Source organism: Malus domestica, chromosome 11, assembly GCF_042453785.1.
Source record: "Malus domestica chromosome 11, GDT2T_hap1".
NCBI lineage: Eukaryota > Viridiplantae > Streptophyta > Magnoliopsida > Rosales > Rosaceae > Malus > Malus domestica.
In genome coordinates, this window is record NC_091671.1 from 21,277,307 (window position 1) to 21,300,468 (window position 23,162).

General features: G+C 38.6%; 1 long non-coding RNA gene across 2 annotated transcripts in view; it reads left to right on the forward strand.

Moving 5' to 3' along the window:
• The first annotated feature begins 16,344 nt into the window (after positions 1–16,344).
• Positions 16,345–23,162, forward strand: part of LOC139189297 (uncharacterized) — a 69,344-nt gene continuing 62,526 nt past the window's right edge. Inside the window, exons 1-4 of one of the 2 annotated variants that reach the window (XR_011573066.1) lie at positions 16,345–16,610; positions 16,787–16,924; positions 17,543–17,600; positions 18,502–18,621. This is a non-coding gene — a long non-coding RNA (uncharacterized lncRNA). Of the gene's footprint in view, positions 16,611–16,786; positions 16,925–17,542; positions 17,601–18,501; positions 18,622–23,162 lie in introns of those variants that run through there. The other variant, XR_011573067.1, reaches the window with a different exon arrangement.

Sequence of the window (23,162 nt, forward strand, 5' to 3'; positions counted from 1 at the left end):
AAACGTTTAGGTTCAAGTCTCACAAGGGTGTAGCATTAGTTTGAGTTACTTCCTTCAAGCATGTTACAAAAACGGATTTTTACTTTATGATTACATGTGAATTTATAAGTTATAACCACAACCAAGAATAAACCAAAGAGTAAATCAAACTTTTATCCATGTTTATAACTCTCTTTAACCGTCATGCAATTACAAACCGAATCCTCATCATTGTGTTGGAAGGTACCCTAAGACACAAACAACACACAAAAACGACTCTTTTTGGGTTTTTAAAACAAATTTTTCAAATTTTTATGGGATTTTCGGATTTTTGACTCAAAACACATTAAAACACACCAAAACAGCTTAAAAAGGCTTAAAAACAGCAAGAAACAACATTTGAAATTATGGGTGACAAAACCCTACGAATTTGCATCAAAACACTTTGTTTACCCCCCCACACTTAAATCAAACATTGTCCTCAATGTTTCAAGCATAGACTCACACAAATAACAAACAAACAAACAAAACAACATCTAAACAACCTAACATAGCAGAAACGAATTGAACAACAAAGAGAAGAGTTTAGGAACGCAAATCTGGAATTGTAGTGCTCTCTATGTCCTCCTTTGTTGAATGCATGGGTTGCCTCCCAAGTAGCGCTTGCTTTAACGTCGTACAGCCGGACGAAGACCTCATTTACTCCTTACTAGGGCCCATGGCATGCAAGGGTATGTCATCCACGGCATGCTCCACAAAGGTATCATAATAGGGCTTCAAACGATGCCCGTTCACCTTGAATTCTTGTCCCGTTTTCAAGCTTTGGATTTGGACTGCACCATGAACAAAAACATTAGTAATAATAAACGGTCCAATCCACTTAGAACGTAACTTACCGGGAAACAAACGTAAACGGGAATTGAACAATAGCACTTTCTGCCCAATTGAGAATGATTTCCCATGGATCATGTTGTCATGGAAAGCTTTGGTCTTTTGCTTGTAAATGCTTGCATTATCGTACGCCTCGTGCCGTATCTCATCAAGCTCATGCAATTGCAATTTCCTTTGACTTCCCGCTTCGTCGAGGTTCATGTTAAACTTCTTGATGGCCCAAAGTGCTTTGTGCTCCAATTCAACAGGAAGATGGCACGCCTTGCCATAGACAAGTCGGAAGGGGGACATCCCAATGGGGGTTTTGTACGCCGTACGATACGCCCAAAGTGCATCATCTAACCGTAAGCTCCAATCCTTCCTTGTTGGCCCAACTGTCTTCTCAAGTATTTGCTTGATCTCTCGGTTCGAAACCTCGGCTTGGCCATTCGTTTGAGGATGGTAAGGTGTAGAAACCTTATGGGTGACACTGTATTTCCTCAATAACGCTTCAATGGTCCGATTGCAAAAATGTGACCCTCCATCACTAATGATCACTCGTGGCATTCCAAACCTTGCAAAAATGTTAGTTCTAATAAAATCTGCAACCACTTTAGAATCATTAGTCCGAGTGGCCTTGGCTTCCACCCATTTCGACACATAATCAACCGCAAGCAAAATATACATGAAACCATACGATGAAGGGAAGGGACCCATAAAATCAATACCCCAAACATCAAAAATTTCAACATTTAGGATAGAAACCTGCGGCATTTGGTCCCTAGCACTTATACCACCCATTCGTTGGCATTTATCACATGTTAAGCAAAAAGTTTTAGCATCTTTAAAAATACTAGGCCAATAGAATCCACATTGTAACACCTTGAGGGCTGTGCGTTGTGTGCCAAAGTGCCCTCCAACATGCATAAGTGTGACAAAAACTCAAAATTGAATGACATTCAGAATCGTGAACACAACGACGTATAATTTGATCGGGGCAAAATTTCCATAAGTACGGATCATCCCACACATAAAACCGTGCATCATACCTAAGTTTATCACGTTAGTGCCTAGTGAACTCACTTGGAATACGTTTTGACACCAAAAAATTAACAATATCGGCATACCAAGGTGCACTAACCTTTAGGGACATCAATTGCTCATCCGGGAATGTCTCTGGAATAGGTATGACATCTTCTTCATGCACCAAACGGCTCAAGTGATCAGCCACAACGTTCTCACTTCCTTTCTTGTCTCGGATTTCGATATCGAACTCTTGGAGAAGAAGCATCCATCGAATAAGCCTTGGTTTAGCCTCCTTCTTCGTGAGCAGGTACTTCAATGCTGCATGATTAGTGTAAATTATTACTTTAGTACCAAGTAAGTAAGAACGAAACTTATCTAAAGCAAAAACAACGGCAATGAGTTCTTTTTCTGTTGTGGAGTAGTTCAATTGAGCATCGTTCAAGGTCCGAGAGGCATAATATATGACGTGTGGCTGTTTGTCCTTCCTTTGTCCCAAAACAGCGCCTAGAGCATAATCGGATGCATCGCACATAAGCTCGAAGGGAATGCTCCAATCTGGTGGCCGAATGATGGGGGCCGAAGTTAGCATCTCTTTAAGGTGTTTGAACGCCTTTTCACACTCCTCGTTGAACTCGAAGGGCACCTCCTTTTGGAGAAGTCGGCAAAGGGGTGTGGAAATCCTTGAAAAATCCTTGATGAATCGCCTATAAAATCCTGCATGTCCCAGAAACGAACGAACCTCTCTAACCGAAGTCGGAGAGGGTAAGTAGCGTACAAGATCTATTTTCGATTTATCAACCACAATTCCCCTTGCAGAAACAATATGCCCTAAAACTATGCCTTGTTTTACCATAAAGTGACACTTTTCCCAATTTAAAACAAGGTTAGTTTCCATGCATCGTTTTAAGATTAATGTGAGATTTTCCAAGCAACCATCAAACGAATCGCCAAAGACACTAAAATCATCCATGAATACCTCAATAATTTTCTCAATAAAATCGGAAAAGATACTTACCATGCATCTTTGGAACGTGGCCGGTGCATTGCATAATCCGAATGGCATGCGCCGGTAAGCAAAAGTACCAAATGGGCACCTGAAGGTGGTCTTTTCTTGGTCGTCCGGAGCTATGACAATTTGATTGTATCCCGAATAACCGTCAAGAAAACAATAAAAAGAATGACCGGCTAACCTTTCTAACATTTGATCGATGAATGGTAGTGGAAAATGATCCTTCCTTGTGGTGTGTTGTTGAGCTTCCTATAGTCAATGCACACCCTCCAACCTGTTTGAATACGGGTTGGCACAAGCTCATCCTCGGCATTCTTCACCACAGTAACTCCGGACTTCTTTGGGACAACTTGAACCGGTGAGACCCAACGGCCATCCGAAATTGGATAAATCACTCCACAATCGAGAAGCTTTATAATCTCCTTTTTCACGACTTCCATCATCGGAGGGTTGAGCCGGCGTTGAGCCTCTCGAGTTGGTTTAGCCCCTTCTTCTAGAAATATGCGATGCATGCATGTTGTAGGGCTAATTCCCTTAATATCGGCCAATGTCCATCCAATGGCTGTTTTGTGCTCTTTCAACACCCGAATCAACTTTTCTTCCTCTAATGCCGTGAGTGATGAAGATACAATGATGGGCAACGTCTCTCCCTCTCCCAAGAATGCATACTTTAAATGATCCGGCAACGGTTTAAGCTCAAGAACGGGGGCCTGAATCACAGAAGGTAACAACGTATTAGTGGAAACGGGAATTGGAATTGGGTTAGACGGCTTACCATGATGTTTTGGCAATGAGTCCAAGGCAGCCACAAGCTCGGCATGTTCATCATTTGGTACGGCCATGTTGGGTTTTGTGCCAAATCCTTGTGCAATTGTCGTTTCGAGTGGATCGTCTTCCAACATATCAAGATAATCCTGCGCCAATTCATCCAATATATCAATAGAAAAACAAGAATGATCATCTTTAGGAAATTTCATAGCTTCAGAAATGTTAAAGTTAATAATCTCCCCATCAAATTCCATTGTCAACGTCCCTTTAAATACATCGATCTTGGTGCGTGCTGTTTTCATGAATGGCCTCCCAAGTAGAATCGGCAATGGGGTGACATTTGGTGAGTCCTCCATCTCTAAAACGTAGAAATCCGCTGGAAATATCAAGTTATCCACCTGCACCAACACATCTTCCAAAACTCCTTTCGGATATGCATTAGAACGATCGGCTAATTGAATTATAACACCATCGTTTTTAAGCTCTCCTAAGTTCATGGATGCATATATTGAGTATGGCATGACATTAATTGAAGCTCCTAGATCTAACATAGCATGTTCAAATTTAGTATTGCCTATAACACATGGAATTGTAAAACTTCCCGGATCTTTGCATTTAGGAGGTAATTTTCTTTGCAAAACAGCGGAAACATTCTCACTTACCTGGACAACCTCTTTGTTTGAAATTCTTTTTCTTGTTGTACATAGTTCCTTCAAAAACTTGGCGTACCTAGGTACTTGCTTAATTGCGTCAAGGAGAGGTATATTGACTTGCACTTTCCGGAACGTCTCTAGAATGTCCTTTTCAGCTTCTTCTTTCTTTGTTTGCTTGAACCTACTAGGAAAGGGAACATTCAAAGGAAAATCATTAGTAGGAATGGAATTGGACATGGTTGTACCTTTATTTGGCAGATTGGATGGCTTAGGAGCCATGGAGACTTGCGGCAAAGGAACCTTTTTCCTTGCCGTGGCCAACCCTTGTTCCTCCTCTTCAATTATCACTTCCTCCACCTTGTTTGGGGCTGATTTGGATGGTGGTGGGGCTGTTCCTACTTGTTTCCCACTTCTTAACATGATTGCCTTGGCAGATTCAAAGCCTCCTTTCGGATTTGCAATGGTTGAGCTAGGCAACCTGCCTTGTTCTCGAAACTGCCCCATGAACTCGGCAATTTGCCCTACTTGTTTTTCCAACTCGTCCACCTTTTTGTCCCTATTTTGCATTCCCTGCGCCATAGAAGTTAGTAAATTAAAAATTTGATCATTATCAATAGACGAACCTGATTTTTGGATGGGTTGTGCTTGGGGTTGAGTTGGTGCAAATGGCTTTTGATAGAAACCCAGGGGTTGTTGCCTAAATGTGCTTTGTTGTTGGCCTTGTTGGGGTTCTCGCCATTTGAAATTTGGATGATCACGCCAATCGGGATTGTAGGTGTTAGAAAATGGATCATTCCTTTGTTGGTATTGCTGCCCAAAACCCACGGCATTGAGGGTCTCCCACCCTCCGTTCTCGATCAATTGTGGGCATTTGTCCGTAGGGTGTCCTTGCATGGAACATACGCCACACGCACTTACATTTTGAACTTTTGGCCCTTCCACAACCTGAGAAAGCAAAGTAGTAAGGTTAGCCATTTGATTTTGAAGTTCGGTTATGGCACTTACCTCATTCACTTGGTGTTGTCGTGGAGTGCCTCTTTGTCCAACACCTTCGTATTGTTGAGCGTTCAACGCTCGATTTGCAATCAAGGTCTTTGCTGCGTGGGGGTCTTGTCCACCAATGCTCCTCCCGCCGAGGCATCTAGCATTTGTCGTTCGATTGGTAGAAGTCCCTCGTAGAAGTATTGTAGAAGAAGCTCCTCCTTCATTTGATGTTGTGGACAAGAAACAACAAGAGATTTAAAACGTTCATAATATGTAGGAAAAGACTCACCTTCTTCTTGTTGAATTCCACTTATCCTTTTTCGTAGGAGAATGACTCGAGAGGTTGGAAAAAACTTCTCTAAGAAAGCCCGTTTCATGCTCTCCCAAGATGTGACTGTTCCGGGAGCTAATTCATATAACCAATCTTTCGCCTTTTCCATAAGAGAAAAGGGGAAAGCCTTCATCTTCAATATACTCCCGTCCACGTTTACCGGAGTCATGCTTGAGCAAATGACTTCAAACTCCTTCAAGTGCTTGTTTGGATCTTCCATGGACAGCCCATGGTACTTCGGAATGTGATGTAACAAGCTTGACTTCAATTCGAACTCGGCAGTTTTGTCCTGAGCCGCCCTAGGGTACTGGATACATAGAGGTGCAGCATTATCCAATCCCGAAGCGGAAAGCTCCTTGATCGTTCGGTTGTCCGCTGCCATGTCTTCCACTTCCTCTTCAACTTCAGAAACAGACTCGGAACTTGCACTTGATTCACTAGGTTCCGGGTTCTTCCTCTTTCGTCTCAACTCACGCTCAAAATCGTCGTCAAAGTCTAAAATATGTTCTTGAACCGGATTAGAACTCCGAGTCATAAACAAGTACCTAAAACAAGAAACAAAATAACATAAGAATTTGATCTAATAAGAAAAACGAAAATAACAATCCAAGGGAATAGCAAAGTTGCTAATCCCCGGCAACGGCGCCAAAATTTGATGTGAAAATTATATTGACACACAAATTAACCCTCTTTTTATCAATTGTAGCAATGTATGTAAGTAGGGATCGTTCTAGACAGGGGATTAGGAGGGATTGCAAAATCACTTGGAATTGACTCAAATACGTAAAAACAAGTTTAAAACACTAAAATAGACTCAAAGAATGCAAAACTAAACTTTAAAACACCAAAACAAACCAAAAGACTCAAAACAGCACCAAAACACTCAAAACTGCCTTAAAAACACAATCTGGGCAATTTTGGACACTAAGCACCAAATTGGACGAATTTGGGTTTTAACTTGAATCAAAACACTTAAAAACACAAAGTAAAACACTTACTAACTAATTTGACACTTTAAAACAAAGGGGGATTGGTTTTGGACGAATTTAAAACAAAACAAACTTTGTAAATTAGAACAGATTGTAAAAATGAATTTGATTTAAATGGGTGAATGGAAGGCCAGCTAAGGGGTTCATCTCCACACATGTTACACTTGCATACAAAACGATTTCCAATTGCTTTTCAATAAACCATGAATTCTCAATGCCCCAAGTTAATTAGTTCCGCTTAAATTAACCTTCAGATTTTCCTAACGTTATTGAATTGGATGATTGCATACGACAACCCAAAACATTCCCCACAAGTCCCCTACATGATTGCATAATAGAGATACAAGCAAGAATCATTAAGATCTATGAAAACCATAAGCATTGACGAAGCACTTGTTACTATGATTGCATGAAACTTATGCCAAGAATTTACTTAACGCGATTGAGATCATCAACCTTTACTACTTGTGAATATAAGTCCATAACGATTAGGTGAAATTTCCTTATATCCTAGCATTCAATTTATGCATGATAATTAAGCGTGCACTCTCAACCAACACACACAAATCAATGTAATTCACATAGATAAGTAAATTGAATTCACAACTTATGAAACGCAATTAGAAGTAATCAAATCATATCGCAAGCATAAACATGTATTTCGAATCCCCCCTAGCCAAGGGGGGGTTTAGTTCCTCATATGCACAAAACAAAGAGAATTGAATTTAAACATTGAAATCAAAGGAAAAGAAACACCTAGAAATTCCAGCGACGCGAACTTGAATGGCATGAACTTCCGAGCTTCCTTCTCCTCCTCCTTGGTGCGGCAAAGGGTCTAGGGACAGGTTTAGGACCTTAGGTGTATGGATGCATGGTTATGGATGGATGTAGTAGTGTTTAGGGGATGGGGATGGTGCGGCAAAGGGGTGGAGAGGTGTTTGGACGCATTTCTGAATTTGTGGAATGAATGAATGTGTATGAGAGGTGGTGTGAATGAATAGGTGCGGCACCATGTATTTATAGGGTCCTAAAAGTCTAGCAAATCAGATTAGGACTTGGAGGATTAAATCCCATCAGGAAAGGGCTTAAAACAATCAGATTTTGGGTAGGAAAGGTCCTCCTAGGTGCGGCAGGGATGGATTAGAGGGATAAGGCTTCTAGATGGCCTTGCAAGGCAAGGAAATCAGTTTTCTAGAAGGGATAGATGCGGCACTAAAGGATAGGGCAGATTAGGGCTTCTAGAAACCCTCTAATGCAAGGAAAACTCACGGCAAGGATGGATAAGGTTTCTAGAACAAGGATGAGGTATCCTAAATGGATAAGGTGCCCTAAATGGATAAGGATTCCTCATTGCACTTGGAAACTTTGCTTATTAGGATTAGGAAACCTTGTCTTTGTCATTCCTTCTTCATCTTGGACTCCTTTTCCTTCTTGGACTTGGAAAACTTCTTTGTTGCTTCACTTGAGACCATTTGGATTTTGACTTTCCTACCTCAAGTAGGAAATCTTGTTTGAGTAGGAATCTTCATCTTCAAGGAATCCTAATTCAACTAGGAAACCCATTTTGACTAGGAATCCTAATTCAACTAGGATTCCATCTTCACCTCGGCACTTTCCTACTTCGACTAGGAAACCTTTTTCAAGTAGGAAACATCATCTTCAAATCTTCAATTTCGTCCATCCTCTTGGCTCCAAGCATATGATGTCCATCCCAAGCTCTAAATTGCTCCAAAAGGCTCCAAAATGCATCCTTTTTCATATTTTGCCCTTAGAACCTGAAATCACATAAAACTAGCTTAAAAGACTACTTTACTAAGGAAAAACACTATAAATGCACAAGAACAAGCTAAACTAAGGCGCATAAATATGCTCCTATCAATAAGTTCAGATAATTAAGCAAGAGTACATTAAACATAAAAATGATTTAATCGGACCGATATACTTCATTCCCTCTTTCAGCAACAAAGTCTGAACAGTGGATCATATATATCCATTGGTTTAGCCTAGTCGATAAAATTGATTTCGACATCTTTTTCTTTGAGAGAGGTTTGATATAGATCCTGGTCGATAAAATTGATTTCGACATCTTTTCTTTAAGAGAGGCTTAATACAGATCCACAAGATGTTGTGGGTTACTGTAGGTACGTGCCAAGTGCCTATTGCCACCACACCTATGGCAGACTCTTTCAGGATTTCTAGGAGTGTTGTTCATATGAGCTTTATCCTTGTGGTAGTTTACATTTTTGAAGCTTGAGTTTGAATTATGCTTCGGACCCTGGTTCTAAAATTGAACACCATAGTTCTTGCCCTTCCCATTCCATTGCCTTTGCTTGTGGCCATGTCCTCGTATGTAATTATTACCACGAGAGGAGGTGGTGTTTGCTTCAAGGGAAGCAACATTCACTTCTAGGAATGGTGTCGATTTAGTTGGTTCAGACTGATTATTTTTTATCAGAAGCTTATTATTCTGTTAAGCCACCAGGAGCACATATATTAACTGGTTGTATTTAGTAAAGCTGGCTCTCCAAACAGCTGCTGCATGAGCACATTGGAGGCATGAAAAGTACGAAAAGTTTTTTCTAGCATATCTTCCTTAGTGATAGTATCACACAAAGTTTCATTTGGGAGCTAATTCTGAACATTACAGAGTTATACTCAACCATCTTAAAATCTTGGATTCTCATATGTATCCACTCATAACGAGCTCTTGGGAGAATCACCGTTTTCTGGTATTTATATCTATTCTTCATTGCATTCTAAAGAGCCAATGGGTCTTCAACAGTTAGGTACTCACTCTTCAATATCAATCATCGTGGCATTGAAGTAGACCAATCGAAGATCAAGGCCATCCAAAGCATGCCCCAACCAAGGAACTTACACAAGCTAAAAAGTCTACAAGGGCGGCTAGTCTTCATCAAACGTTTCATCTCCAACCTCGCTGGACCCTGTCAACCCTTCAGTCAACTCATGAAGAATGACGATCCTTTCATATGGGATGATGCCTGTCGCAATGCCTTTGAGAGCATAAAAAGGTACCTGGAAAGCCCACCTATCTTAGACCTAGTTTGGGAGTGAGGTGCTTAAAAAAAAAGCACCCATGAAAAAAAGCTGTGAGGGTTTTAGGTGTTTGGTAAACTGAAAAAAAGGGCTTATTTTGAAAGCTGCTGTGAGAATAAGCTGAAATCAAAGGAAAAAGCTAAAGCTGCTATTTGCAGCTTTGGAAAACTGGCTTTTTTTCAAAGCACATGGAGCTACAGTGCTTCTTTAATGAAAAGACCCACTATTAGACTGCTGATTTATTTCACAGCCGCTTATTCTCACAACACAGCCGCTTATTCTCACAGCAGCTTTTTTTCAAAGCACAGCAATACTAAACCAGCCCTTAGGAGTTCCCGTGCCTAGAAAAACGCTCATAAATATTGCCGCACAAGAAGGTTGCATTAGAGCACTCTTGGCACAAGAAAATGAAAACCAAAAGGAAAGAACGCTCTACTACCTAAGTAGAACTCTCATTGGTGCTGAGCTTAACTACTCATCGATCGAGAAGATGCGCCTTGCCCTAGTCTTTACCATCCAAAAGCTAAGGCACTACATGCATGCTTACACCATCCACTTGGTTGCTAAAGCCGACACAGTCAAGTACGTTATGTCCAAACCCGTTTTGACAGCGAGACTAGCTAAATGGGCGTTGCTTCTAAATCAATACGAGATCATCTACGTCCCAGCTAAAGCAATCAAGGGACAAGCATTAGCAGACTTCCTTACCGATAGGAAAATCTCAGATGACTTGCCTGACGATGAGGTGTTCTATATCGACATCTTCCCAACAAGGACAATTTTCTTTTATAGATCCACACGAACGGACGAAGTGGGGGCATGAATAATATTTATGTCGCCATAAAGATAAGTACTACCCTATTCCTTCTGTCTAAGCGAGCTATGCTCCAACAAGGTCGCTGAGTACCAAGTACTGATCATTGAACTCAAATGGCGATCGACATGGAAATCACAACACAAGAAATGTATAGTGACTCCAAACTCATAATCAATCAAGCCTTAATTGAATATGAAGTAAGGAAAGATGATCTCATCCCATACTTTCAGCTAGTAACTTAACTACTACAAAAGTTTGAGGTCGTGACGCTAGAACATGTGCCAAAAAAAGAAAATCAAATGGTAGACACTCTAGCTAATCTAGCCTCAAGTATGGCACTATAAGAAGACGAAGTTGCGGACGTGCCAGTTTGCTAAAGATGGGTGATCCACACATTACTGAAATGCTACTAGAAGACACAAACATCATCTTAGTACTTCCAGTCGACACTGAAGAATAGAGACAACCACTGATCGACTACTTGGAGCATGGAAAGCTTCCAGACAATCTTAGACATCGCTCTGAAATAAGTCGACGAGCACCTTGCTTCCTCTACAACAAAGGAACACTCTACCGACGCTCTTTTGAAGGAGTACTTCTAAGATGCCTAGGCGAGGAAAAAGCCAATCAAGCCATAGAAGAAGCACACTCAGGCGTATGCACATTAGTTTGGACCAAAACTACACTTCTAGCTTAAAAGAATGGGTTACTACTGGCTGAGATTGGTGAAGGATTGCCTTGAACATGCTAAAAGGTGCCAAGCCTGCCACTTCCATGCCAACTTCATACATTAACCACCTAAGCCATTACACCCTACAATTGCTTTATGGTCGTTTGATGCATGGGCATTGGATGTCATAGGACTAATCACACCAAAGTCATCTGCAGGAGAAGCTTACATCCTAGCTGCAACAGATTACTTCTCCAAGTGGGCTGAAGCTATACCCTTAAGGAAAGTCAAGAAGGAAACTGTCGCCATTTCATCAAGAAGTTTATTATCCACCGATATGGTGTGCCTCGATACATCATTACTAACAACGGAAAATAGTTATTCAATCGACTCATGTACAAGCTCTGCGAAAATACAAGTTCAAGCATCACAAGTCTTCCATGTATTATGCTTTAGCCAACGATCTTGCAGAAGCATTCAACAAAATATTATGCAACCTCCTGAAAAAGGTAATCGACAGAACAAAGAGAGACTGGCACGAAAGAATAAGCGAAACACTTTAGGCATATAGGACGACACATAGAATTCCTACCCAAGCTACACCTTATTCTCTCGTATATGGTGTGGAAGCTGTTCTGCTACTCGAAAGTCACCCCTTACTAAGGATGGCTATAAAAGAAGGCTTGACTGAAGAAGAAAATGCAAAGCTACGACTTCAAGAGTTGGAAGCACTCGACGAAAGAAGGCTCGAAGCTCGACAACACTTGGAATGCTACTAAGCATGGTTATCCAAGGCATTCAACAAGAAGGTCCGCCCAAGGTCTTTCCAAACTGGAGATCTTGTCTTGGCATCACGAAGGCCTATCATCATTACTCACAAGACAAAAAGCAAGGTCACATCAAAGTGGGATGGAATGGCTTAAAGATCGGCCCCATTAATGGTAGAAAACTACTTAAAGATCAACCCTATCAATGGCAGATTCTTGAAGCGTTACTACCCTTAAACCAAACAAGCAATGCTCCTCACCTGCATGAGCCTAAATTGCACATGACATAAAGCTTCTTTGGATAAGCTCAAGACATCTTCAAGCCACTCCCAGTAAAACTGAGCAAAGACGACTTTTCCAGTAGTCAACAAGGTGTTATTCTAAGTCATAGCTCTGCTATGGATGCGATCGCCAAGAAGCTCAAACGAAGCCGGTGGATTGTCACAAACTTGGTGCGAAGGATTCAAGATAAGAATCCTCGATGTACATGCCTTATTCTTCGTATTTGGTCAGCCAAAATCTGTCACCTCCCAAGATACTTCAGAATACCACAACTTGATATGCATCGAGTTATCTTTTGCAAGAAGAACAAGCGCCTTAGGGCCAGTCAACGGTGCACAAAGCTTCAACGTCATTCCCTTATCTTGCTAATCGCCTTCCTTCGCAAGAATAGTGATGGTATTGCTCTTAAAGCACTTGAAAAATACCATGGTTGCAACAAAACAAACAAGTCAACATAAGCATAAAAGTGGGGCAGCAAGAAGAAAAAAATTACTTCACTAAAGCAAAAGACATACAAGACAAACCTCATGAGCGTTGAAGGATGGCGATGACAAAGTCACAACGACAAAAAGAAATCAGCCACAAAGCTTGAGTGGCACATCAAAAAGGGCAGCTATAAGACGGTCCTTCAAAGCATGCTACAATACCAAAGAAAACCAAAATGCTATGCAATCACACTACGCAACCCCGCATCGATTACATAAGCAGTTTCTTACACTGCACGACATGTCATCACCGAGGGAAATTGTGACCAAAAGGCACTACACAACGTAACCTCGCTGCAGTCTTTTGCATAGCACCACGCGGTAAAAAGTGACGCACTGCAACAAACACCAAGCAGCAACAAGCACATGGCAAGCACAAAGGCAATGCACGACAAGGGTGGTCTGTGACAAAGCACACACCCAATTGTCCTATAAATAAGGGTCAATTGCTTCCTAATGCTATAAGGGAAATACATACCAAATAGCAAAAGAAGGAAGCACATTCTAGCTACAAGAAGGAAACAAATTCCAATAAAAAAAAAGGCAATGCTTATGCACTGCAATAAAGGGAAAAAATTGCTTTTTTTTTTTGGCAAAAAAAATCAGGAAAGAAAATAAAAGAAAAAAAAAACTAAGGAAAGGGCTTCAAAATTCCAAAAAACATCAAAGGAAAGTACATCTCCTTGCCAAAATACAAAAGGAAATCCCTCCAAAGCAAGGACAAGTCTTCAAGTTTCCCAAATCAAAGGGGAAAACACCTTCCTTGGCTGAAAAAAAAAATGAAAAGGGAAACGAAAAAAAATGCAAATCCTACTTACCCAAGGACAAGCATTAAAGCTTTCCAAAACCTTGAAGGAAATCACCAAAGTTTTCCAAAACCTTGAAGAATCACCCTCATTGCCAAAATTGGAGGTTCCTACTTAAGGAAGGAAAAAGCACTTTTCCCACACCCACATGGAAAAAATCCAAGCCTCAAAATACACCAAATGTATTTTGTCAAAAAAATCATGGAAAATCAATATGCACAATAAGTATGTGCCAATTTATCCATTTTCAAAAAAAAATTCATTCAAGATCAAGCCTCTACGACCCTTAAATTAAATTTTCATTTCATTCAAGATCAAGCCTCTACGGCCTTTGAAGAAAATTTCATTTTTATTCAAGATTAAGCCTCTACGGCTCTTGACGAAATTCATCTTTTCAATTCAAGAAATATGCCTCAACGGCCCTTGAAGAAATGTTTCTTTGAAGAAATACGCGTCTACGGCCCTTGAAGAAGAAAATTAACTCAAGATCAAATCTCGACGACCCTTGAGTTAGAACATTCATATTGCAGGACTTCAAAACACGTTTTCTATATGTGACAAGCACATGCCTACAACGCGCATTGAAGTTGGGGCATTTGTAGACATATAAATTTCATTGCATGCCAATGATGCATCACAAAGCTCCACATGGCATATGACTCATCACTAATGGACAAGTCATCAATGACATGTGGCACAAATCAAGCAAATGAAGCTCAAAAGCATTCCTAAAATGCGGCAAAGGGGAAGAAATCTCCTTAAAATCGGCAAGGGGCCCAAATTGCTCCCAAAACCAGAACAAAAGCTAAAGCATCTTCACTAAACAAGCAAGAATTGAAGATTGCTTGCAAAATAGGCAAGAAAGCCCTATAGATTTAGGCCAAGCAAGGGAAAATGGCTGAAATTAAGACACAAAACATGCCTAAATTCTCCCATGAACGAATCAAGACACAAATCAAAGCCAAATCCATCCAAATGCAAGCTTTGAGAAGTATATAAATACAAGGTCCTCAGACAAGCATAAAGGTCGACAATTTCTACATTGAAGGGCCCAAATTCTCTCAAAAGGAGAACCTCTACCAAATCTTTGAAGACTAATATGTTGCCAAAGCTCCCTTCGAAGAACGTACAACCAAAGCCGAAACTTTCTTTCGACCAAAGCCGAAGCATTCCCATGAAGAATCAATAAGCACTTGTGCCGATTCCTTCAAGACTTTATTTCAAGCTTAAAACTTGTAACGACGTTCGATTCATTCGTAAATAGAGATTGTAACCCTACAAATTCATCAATACAAATCTACTTTGTACACGTGTTCTTGTTTCATTCGTTACAGAATTTTCATGTTTACAACACGTCTCTCTAAACAATGGTCAACGAAAGTCAAAATCCCTGCCTCTAAGGGCATTTTCATCAATTCTCTCATTTAAAATTAATAAAATCATAAAATTAATGACGGGTTGTTACATTAATTGCAAACAAATATTATAACACATACTCAGTATTGTGTAAATTGTGTTATAATAATAGGTTATATAAATAAATTCAGCAAAATCAGTGGAGAGCAATGAAATATTAGGAATACTGTTAATAGTATAAAGAAACAAAAAAATATTTCATTAATTACCCTAAATTGTGAAGTAGAATTAGCAAAAAGATCATAAAATACAAACAACAGTTATGACAGACACATGTATCACAAAGAGTGTCATAAGAGACGAATTTGTATCAGGACAATATAGACAAAAATTAGCAAAACTAGTGTGAATAACACAATTTGATGAAATGCCTGTTTTTTTTTTTTAACACTTTACATCAATAATGAGTCTATTAAAGTGGAAGAACAACAATTCAATTTACCATTAACATTTGTTTCACCAGTAGGATCATACCAATTTATTCTAGGTTTAAACTTTTTGAAAAGTTTACAAAGGTTTCTTGTTTATGAATCCTAACATAACATTTTTTAAGAGATGCAACAATAATTGACCAAAGTAATACTTTAGAAGCATATAAAAGCATAAGTATAGAGGAATCTACTAATCAGGATAATTATTATTTAGAATTCAAAAACGAAAAAAATGATGAGCATAATAAAATAGAAGAAATTGATGAAGAAATTTTTGAGCATGAATATCCAGTGTTATAAGAAATAGCTCCTATAGAAATATTAAAATTAGATAGACCAAAATGTTTAGAAGAATTATTACAATTAGTATAACAGACTAAACGTATTGGGGAAGGCTACATTGGAACAAAAATGAAATATTAGCAAATTAGATATCATTAATCTAGATTTAACCATTAAGATGGCAAACATGCATTGTAGTTTACTTGATAAGCAAGAGTTGAACAAGTAAAAGAGTTGCTAAACTTAAAAGTAATTAGACCTTCTAAGTCCAAACACAGACCAACAACATTCATGGTTAGAAAACATTCAGAGTTGAAGTGAGATAAAGCTAGAATAGTTTATAATTATAAGAGATTAAATAATAATACATATTGTGACAGCCCGTCCCTAATTTTAAGAATTTTTAAAGTTTTAATAAAGGATTTTACAAAAATGCCCTTCGAGGCACGCACATCATTCGAGGTTAATCGTTGTGTCGTGCCATCTAAGATTTGTTTTCTTGACATATCCTCGTAGTACTCGTCGTTACGGACGTGTGGGCGCAGACGGTTCGTGATTTGGAGTTATATCGAAGAAGTTATTAACGTTTGAAATTTGGAATTTTAAGGAATTATAATTTTAGTAAAATATAGAAATTCTTTTATTAAAATTTGGATGGCCCAGATTAAAGGATTTTGAAATGGATGGCTGGGATGAGAAAAATGAAAGTTTTGTGTGGGTGTGTGCGTGGGAAGAACCAGAAAACAGAAAAGAGGAAGAGAGATTGGGCAAAAACTGCCCAATCGGAGAAGAAGGAGAGAGAGCGAATCAGAGGCAGAGAGGGGAAGAAACTGACCAATCGGAACAGGGAAAGGAGGAAGGGAGAGAGGGTGAGAAGCGGAGGAAAAGAGGAAATGGGTTGGGGAGAACCCGTGGGTCGTTTCGACCCGGCGGTGCCCACGCCCAAATTCGATGGATTTCGTCCAAATTTCCGACGAATTGAGTCAAGGTACCACTCCTAATCATCATCTAGGCCTTCCCTCTTTACGTTTCACCCCAAGAATCATTGAATTTCGTTGTGATTTCGCGAAGAACACCCCTACGGGTGCCGCGACCCTTTTGTTTAAATTCTCCAAATTTTGAAATGTTTTCTTTCAATTACTAACACCTTTAGCATTCCTTTAGGACCTAGAACAAAGCCCAAGAGGTAATTGAGGCGTTGGAACAAGTTTGAAGGTCGAATTGGAAACACCCAAATTCTAGGGTTCTTCACGGTTTTGGTGAAATTGAAGCACTTCCAGGCCAAATTGGCCTTGGTCTCAGGTATGAAAGTTGTTCTACTCATTGAGATCTTCAAATCTGCAAATTTTGGTAATTTTTGGAAATAGTTGAATTTTCCGGCGAGCCGGGGGCGGCCAACCGCCACCTGCGGCGGCCCGCGCGGCGGCGCGTGGCCAATGGCCCGCCAATGTCATTATTAGCTTGTGATTAAGGTTCTAGGTTCTGTTTTGATAATTGATGGACGTAAATTGAATAATTGAACCTAAGTTGGTTACGATTCGTGGTTAGATGAAAATGTGAATTGACGATCCGACCGTTGGATCGTCATCAAACTTTGATACGTTGTAATACGTAATATTTGAGGATTATAGGAACTTACGGATTGGGAATCCGATTACGGATCTTCTGGAATTGAAGTTGTAAGTTCATAAAATAGAATGTTAACCGTCACTTAGTTTTGGAAATTGACGAAGATCCGACCGTTGGATGGTAATGAAATTTTAGGATGTTGTCCTAGAGGTATATTGTGGACCTCTGGAAGTTACGGATTTGAAATCTGAATTGCAGATCATCCGGATCGAACTACGTAGTGACGTGTCTTATATAAGTTATGTATTCTATCGGCAGAATTTCTGAGGTTGGATTTGATTGTTGTTCTAGGCGCTAATCGTCATGACGCCTTGATGTACGGTGCTAGGGAGTTGTGGGCGAACTCCAGGTGAGTGGGCAGTTTTGTTTTCGTATTACCTATATACTATTGTTTTTCCCAGAAAAAAATGCTTTTATGCGAAATTATGTTTTGAAAATGCCATGCATAGAATTAATTGGAAAATGTGAATTTCATATGAGTTATATGATTGATATATGAGGCATACATGTTGCATGGTGCTGTGGAGGCACAGGTAAGTCAGGTGAGTTCGTTTATTCATTGAATTGTTGTTGTTGAGATGTTTGAGCTCATAATCTGCACCCTAGGTGTTAGTGCTTATATTATTCACCACACCGCACGCTCGCCTTGGATCCAAGTAGGTGGATGTCGTACAGACCATGTGAGGGTTCCGACATGACAGTCGTACAGACCATTAGAGGGGTTCCGACTGGTGGGTGACCTTAGATATGCGCGCTGATGATATGATGAGAGAAGCACTAGAGCGTATTTTACACCTTTCATCGTATAGACTACCTTACGTAGTTCCGAGTGATGTGCAGAGTAGGGCCGTATAGGTCACTGTGGTGACTCCGGCTTAGTGAGATATTGAGCTATTGAATTAATCGTATAGGACCAACTGCAGGGTCTCCGATTGATTCCTTATTTCACCTGATTTATATTTTGATTTATGGCATGGCATGTTTTTCTTGAAAAATGTTAAAGATTTGGGATTCAAGCTTTGAGATTTCATATGGTTATATATCTATATATATATATATATATATATATATTTCTGAAAAGTGTTAAAGGTTTGAGATTTGAGCTTTTTGCTTATATATATGTTATATATATGCTATTTTCTGGGAAAGTATACAGGTTTTACGGTGAGGGGTTATAAATGTTTTAAATGAAAAGTCTTCGAAAAACTTTGTTTTACTGACCCACTCAATTTTGTTTTGCGCCCCTCCAGGTTCAAGTTAGCAGAGCTTTGGTGGCCACGAGGAATCCAACGGTGTTCTGACAGAATTCACAAAAGTAGGACTCACCCTCGGGTGTGTTATCTTAGTAATTGGAATTTTTTTTTTAAAGCTTCCGAACTGTGTAAATGGTTACGTCACTCTCACGTGACGGCCAGCACGCCCTCCTTCGGGACGGGGTGTGTCACATATGAAAATAATTATAAATTGCCTAATAAAGATGAGTTCATAAATAAAATTTAAGAGAGTAAATATTTTAATAAATTTGATTGTAAATCAGGTTTTTGACAAATCATTAGCAGAAGAATCAATTGAGTGGACATCTTGTACTTGTCTAGAAGAACATTTTGAATGACTTGTTATCCTATTTGGATTAAAAAATTGCTCCATCCATCTTTCAAAGAAAGATGGATCAAATTTTCTAGGAATTTGGTAATTTTTGTTGTGTGTATGTAGATGATATTTTAATACATAGTAAAAATAGAAAATGAGGCATTTAGAGATAGTTTTGCAAGAATTTATCAATAATGGCATTATGATTAGCAAAACTAAAATAGCATTAGAAAAGCAAGATATAAAATTTTTAGAAATGTGTATTAAGTCGGGTACAATACAATTACAAGATCATACATCTAAAAAAGTTTTAGAATTTCCTGATAGGTTAGAAGATAAAAAACATTTGCAAGCTTTTTTAGGGCCGTTAAATTATGCAAGGAATTTTATTCCCGATTTAGGAAGAAAAATAGAAGTATTACATAGTAAAACTAGCAAATTTGAACAAAAAATATTTTAGTAGCGAGGATGTTAAATTAGTTCAAATATAAAGCAAGAAATTACCAAACTTAAATTATTAACTTTATCATTAGATGATTGTTATAAGATAGTTGAAACAGATGCTTCATCATTAGTATAGATGTGAATATTATATTAGAAAAAACATAAGAATTCATCAAAGGAGAACAAGTTTAAGATATGCATCAGAAAAGTTTAGCGAGTGCATCAGAAAAGTTTAGCGACATACAGTCAAGACTACTAGCAACTGTTGGAAATATAGTGCTAATTTGCTGTTAAACAATAATTATAATGGAACTAGCATACAAAATTAAATAAGTTTAGAAGAACCTTAATTGAGTCGAGGCAAGCGTTGGACACTCTGACCTTAATACGAATTACGCCCCACACAAGTGCTAATGGTTACCCGCACTTGCCTCCTAGGATACAACAACTCCACTTTCTTGTGAAAGCAGTATTTCAATTCACGAGGATCCTTGAACCAGATTATGCAGGAAACTCTCTCACGAATGACTTTCTTGTGAAAGCAGCACTTCAATTCATGAGGATCCTTGAACCAGATTATGTAGGAATCTCTCTCACGAATGGGATGAAATTCTAATAAATTTCTATTTGGTAGTTGAGGTGCAGTGAATGGAATGAATGTATGATGCATGATGATTGCTTTATTTATAGATGCTAATGAGCCCTTTCAGAAAGAGTGTCTAAATTTGAAGAGAGATTCAATGCATTTTTTGGGTAAACAGGTGCAATGATGCCTCTTCAGAATCAAGTCGGGGACACCGCTCCTTTGTCTATTGAATTAATCAACATTTGATTGTAACTTTTCACAAGAGAAGTTATCAATCCATATACAACTTCCTGGAAAGTTACAATAGCTATCCAATTGAGGTTTTGTACCGTAGGATTATTGACCCACCAATGGACAATTTTCTATTTCCATTTAATTTAGAAATTTGATATTTAAAATTTTCTTATTAAATTTCCAACAGTTCCCCACATGAATGGAAATATGGCTCAACATTATGCAAATGAAATGCAGACATTTGAGAGAGTTCCAATTAGAAAAATATTGCATCAGGATAGGTAACTTTTTGGCTTTGAACCTTCCATAGTGAGGTAAAATCGGATTTACTTGGCTAATCAATGAACATGATATCTTGAACTATTCAGCTGTTCATGTAAACCAAGACATTAATACGTACACAGTATCCTTCTAAACATATCTGATTCGATCATTTGTGTTCATTTCGACCCTGAACAATTTCTGGTTTCTCATGAGTGCTCTAGAGAATTAAGCCCTTCAGAAAATTCTCATAGGAACGGCCTCATTCCTCACTCTAGATAGGTGACTTCCCATTAAAAGTATCCTGCAATACCCCACTTGGATGTGTAAGTCTTCCAAGCTATAAGAATCATTAAAAGCAAAGCTTAACGTAAAATAATTTACATACATCACTATATCATCATAGGACATGGGTAGGAGATTATATCTCCATAGTGCTATTTTCGAGTTATCATAATTTAGTTGTCCCTTGTGAACCTAGATCTTGGAATCTCCAGTCAACTAGGTTGGGTTTTCACTATGACAACTCTTTAGACATAGGCTTTATCCCCATTCCCCTCGATGATCTGTAAACTTGCTCTCCATTCAAACTTTTAGTAAACGGATCCGCTATATTGTCTCTTGACTTTATGTAGTCTATGGTAATTATACCGCTAGAGAGCAGTTTCTTCACGGTATTATGTCTTCGAAGTATATGTGGCGGTTTACCATTGTACATGTGGTTTTGTGCCCTTGCAATTGCGGATTAGCTATCACAATGTATACAAATAGAGGGCACTGGTTTTGGCCAACATGGAATATCCTCTAAAAATTTACATAGCCATCGGCTTCCTCTCCCTCTTTATCTAAAGCAATGAACTCAGATTTTATAGTAGATCTTGCTATACATGTTTGTTTAATGGATCTCCATGAAACAACTGAGCCACCAATTGTGAAGACATATCCACTTGTGGATTTTGTGTCTTTGGCATCATATATCCAGTTAGCAACACTGTATCCTTCAAGTACAACAGGATATCTGGTATAGTGCAATCCATAATTTTTCGTTTGTCTTAAGTATATTAGAACTCTGACTATAGCCTTCCAATGATCCTTTCTAGATTATTATTATATCTACTTAGTCTGTTGATAGAGTATGCTATATCAGGTTTTGTGCCGTTCATAAGATACATTAGACTCCCAATGATACGAGCATATTCTTTTTGGTACATAGGATGACCATCATTCTTCACAAGCTTAAGATTTTGGACATATGGTGTTCTCTGTGGACTAATGTCATACTTGTTAAATTTTCAAGCACTTTCTCAATATAATGTGACTGAGATAAAACTATCTATAAGATGTTCTAGAAATTTTAATTCCTAGAATTACATCCGCAACTCCCATACCTTTCATGTCGAAATTATTGGTTAGTATTTTCTTGGTAGATTTAATCATGCCAATATTGCTACCAATAATTAACATATCGTCCACGTAAAGACAAACAACGACAAAATCATCTTTAGTGCTTGTAGTGTAAACACATTTGTAACACTTTTTGATCTTGAATCCATTTGACATTATTGCTTTGTCAAATTTATATTGCCATTGTTTGGGTACTTGTTTTTGATGTGGTAAAAACTAACACACAAATTAAACCTTATTTAGATAGTTGTAGTATGTGAAAGTAGGGATCGTTCTAGGCCGGGGATTAGTTAGGGATGCTAATCAACACAAATTAAACTTAAAAACTAAAAACTAGACTTAAAAACACTTAACTAGACTCTAAAAACTTAAAACACACTAAGCAGACTCAAAACAGCACAATATTAGCAATTAGACTCAAAACAGACTCTAGGGAGTTATTTGGACGAATTTAAGAGTAGTAAGTCTCAAAACACTAAAATGAACATATTCAAACACATTTATAACTAAGTTAACACACTTAATTCAAAGGGGACTTGTTTTGGATGAAATTAACTAAACTAAACAAATTGCAAAATAAAGTGGACTAGGTACGAAATTAGGTGAATTGAATGGGTAAAAAGGCTAGTTAGAGGGTCTTTCTCCACACATGACACATATGCATACAAATCAATCTCCAGTTATTCTTCCGATAAACCATGAATGACAATGCCCCAAATTAATCGTGAGAAGCACAAATTAACTTTCAGATTTTCTTAATTTCATTGAATTGGACTCAGCGACGCAACCAAATTATTCTTATCAAGTTCCCTACATGAACTGCATAATAGAGATACATATAAAAAATCATTAAGTTCTATGAAAATCATAAGCATTGACAAGGCATTCGTAACTATGAACTGCATGATACTCCTGCCAAGAATTCACTTAACACAATCATGACTAGTGACTTTTACTACTTGTGAATATAAGTTCATAACGATTAGGTGAAATTCCCTTATATTCTAGCATCAAATCCCTGCATGCAAACTAAGTGTGCACCCTCAATCAACACACAAGAATAAGTTATCAATCAAACAGATAAGTAAATTGCATTCATGACTTCGAATTCTCCTCTAACTAAAACGAATTTAGTTCCACATATTTGCAATTAAACGAAACCAATATAATTTAGACATTGAACTAAAACTAAGGATAGAATACACCTAGAAACGTTCCAGCTATCCAAGCTTGAATGGCAGGGCACAACAAAGGGTCTCCTCTCCTTCCTTCCTTGCAAATCTACGGCACAATTGTATTTTTCTGATGTTTTGGCTCTTGTGTATGTGGTGCCCTGAATGGTGCGAATTTGGTGTATTTATAGGGCTAGGGTTCGTCGCAAAGGTTGTAGCG